Here is a 3,281-nt window from a genome sequence, read left to right on the forward strand (position 1 = left end):
TTTTGTTTTTTACAATTCAAAGAATTTGAATTCTATTGGTGCGCTGTTTTTTTTAAGATGTGTTCACTCGTTTTTCAATGACTTTGATCTTTCAAAACGGGATAAACAGGTAAAGCCCAGCGGGTATTAGGTTTCCCTAGAAGCCCAAAGTGGGCTTTAGTAGTCCTTCAAGTGCTTATAGTGGTGCAGCTGCTGGGATGGCCTTAATTTAAGGTTAAAGGGTCATTTTTAGGAGTTTTGGGCCCAAAGTGGTGCAATTTTTCATGTTTTTTTTTGTAATTTTTTGTTTTGATTTAGTCTTAGGTTGAAGTTTTTAAAAGTTGATGAAGGCCTTTTACGAGACAAAATTGCTTGTTATGACCATTTGATGAGCTATAAGTTTTGGTACTACAAACAAACACGCCAAATGATACTAATTTTTCTCATTTTTTTCAGGTTTTTTGAAAATTTTTGTCATTTTTTGAGAATTTTAGCCCTAGGTGTCAAGAAACCTCGTTTAGAGTTAGATAAAGGATTTTATGACAGATTACTGCATAGTTTCTAGTGGTAATGGAATGGTTTTCAACTTTTTGCCATCATGGATGTTAGCATTTTTTGACAAAACTTGCAATTTTTTTTCATATTTTTTGACATTTATTGTCATTATTCAAGTTGTTTGAGTCTCAGGGGCCAGAAAACCTCATCGAGGATTGGATAATGGGTTACTGAAAGATTTAGTTGGAATCGGCTTAATTTTTGAATATCACAAATTTTAGCAATTTTCTTTTGACAAAATTTGCATTTTTTTTCAAGTTTTGTGAAGTTTTTACACATTTTTTTCCAATTTCAGGGACTAGGCAATCTCCTTTGAGGTTTGTCAATAGGGGACTGCATAGTTTCTAGTAACAATGGAATGCTTTTTAACATTTTAATGTCTCGAATTTTAGCTTTTTTGGATAAAATCTGCAATTTTGTTAAGGCTTCCTAAAGTTTTTGTCAGTTTTTGATATTCGTCCATTCTCAAGTGCGAGAAAACATATTCAATGTTCTGATGAAAAGTTACTCCATGGTTTTTTGTTTCAATGGATTTGTTTTCAACAATTTAACCTTTCGACTTTTAGAAGTTTTTTGATAAAATTTGCAATTTTTTTCAAGTTTTTCAAAACTATTGTTTTTTATTTGTTTTTTTTCTTGCCTCAGTAGCCAAGTAATCTCATCCAGGATTTGATATTATGTTATTAAATAGTTGCTAGGGGGCAATTGAATGGCTTTCAACATTTTAATAGAACGAATTTCTATTTTTTGAAGTTTGAAATTTCTAAAAATTATTGCCTATCGATCTATGAGCCAATGAGTTTTTTAAAGCTTGGAATTGGGTTACTGGATAGCCTCTAGAGACACAGAAATGATTCTGAAGATATTTATATCACGATTTTCAGTAGTATTTCCTTATAATCTGCAACTGATTTTTTTTCTAAGTTTTTTGTTCATTTTCGAGTTAATCGATCTTCAAGGGCCAATGAATATTTTTCAGGTCTTGCAGATGTAATACTGGGCCGATTTCAGAAACAACAAATGGTTTCGAACATATTTTTGAAATATTTATTTTTAAAGGAAAAAAGTTTTGCCTTAGGTTTAAAAGCTTCAAGAGTTTTAGCAATGAGTACATTTTTGTTTAGTTTTTATTCTTTTAGCTTCTCAATTTTTTGATGATTTCATTCGTGTTCTGGCTGGCATTGATCAATTGATTTGCTGGTCTTGCAGAGTAGGTCTGCGTTTTTCATTCAATTCTTTGAATTCTATTTCAGGACTTGTACTGCTATGTTTTTTTTCAAGTGTAGTGTTTCAAGTGTTTGTTGTGTGCGTGTGTGTGTATGTCGTGTTTGTTGGGTTTGTGTATCTCCTGAGCTTGCATGTCCGTTGTGTGAATATGTTGAATATTTGTGTGTGTGTGTGTGTGTGTTCTGTTTGTGTATATGTTGTTCGCGTGATTGTTCTGTGTATTGTTTTTGGTGTGTTTGTGTGATGTAATTGTGTGTAGTAGCTCTGTTTGTCTGATGTGTTTGTTTATGTGCTGTGTTTGCGTGGCTGTATGTGTTGTTTGTATGTGTGTTGGATTTGTGTGTCTGTGTCTGTTTTGTTTGTTGTCTCTGATGTGTATGTCTGTTGTGATTGCGTGTGTTATTTTGCGGGTTTGTTTTGTGTGTGTATGTGCTTTTTTTGCAAGTGTGATGTGCTTGTGTCTCTTGTGTTGCGTTTGTTGTGTTCTTGTGTGTTTGTTCTGTTAGTGTTTGTGTGACTGATGATGTTTTTGTTGAGTTATTTTTTGAACATAGCAGCCGATGCTTTTGTCAATTGGCGTTCATTATCATCCTTTCAAGGTCTTTTCAATATGCAATGGAATTTGTGAAAATGAAAAAAAATCGAATTTTACCTCACATTGATCCTTAATAAAGTGACTTGTGTTTTGCTGTATTGTCTTCTCATTTTCAAGCGTTAATTGCTTCTTAGCTCTGGAAAATTTCAATATAAATGACAGTTGAGATCGTAAGTTAGGAAAGTTGAAAGTGCTTTGCCGACAGTTAAAGAAAATAGTCAGAAAGACTATTTTTTGCTCATCTGCATGTCTTAGCGAAAACTTGTCATCATCATTCTAGCAAACGCAGAATAATTGCTCGTCAATTTCGTATGAGAAGAGAGGGATGTTTTTGATCTACCCTTTGGCTATTTCGTTTTAAATTTCCATCTAATTGTGTTTAGTTGCTCTCAAACGAATTTTGTAGCAATTATTTTAGTCCTGTCGGTCTTTTCTAAGCTATTTTTTGCTTGATCGGTTTTTCGCCTGGCGCGTTTGACTTTTTTGTCCTGAAAAACGAGATAAACAGGTAGCGCCCAGCGGGCATAAAGTGCTCATAGAACCCTTCAGCTCTGTTCAGCTCAAACTATTTCGGAGACCACTAAAAACAATCGATCACTAAAAACACGCAATTTTATACTAATTTTTCTTTTTTTTCAAGCTTTTTGAAAATTTTTGTCATTTTTGAGCTCTTTCAGCCCTAGGTGTCAAGGAATCCCCTCTAGGGTTTTATAGTAGTTTACTGCATAGTTTCTAGTGGTTGTGGAATGGTTTCAACATTTTAACATCACGAGTTTTAGCTTTTTTTGACAAAATGTACAAATGGTGTCCATTTTTTATTTTTCATTTTTCACGTCTCCAGACTCAGGGGCCGGAAAACTTCCTGAGGGGTTTGATAATATTTTTACTAAAAAATTTTTTGCCATAGAGCCATAGAATAGCTTTT

This window comes from Convolutriloba macropyga, chromosome 9 (genome assembly GCF_964194025.1).
Source record: "Convolutriloba macropyga chromosome 9, txConMacr16.3, whole genome shotgun sequence".
NCBI classification, from domain to species: domain Eukaryota; kingdom Metazoa; phylum Xenacoelomorpha; order Acoela; family Convolutidae; genus Convolutriloba; species Convolutriloba macropyga.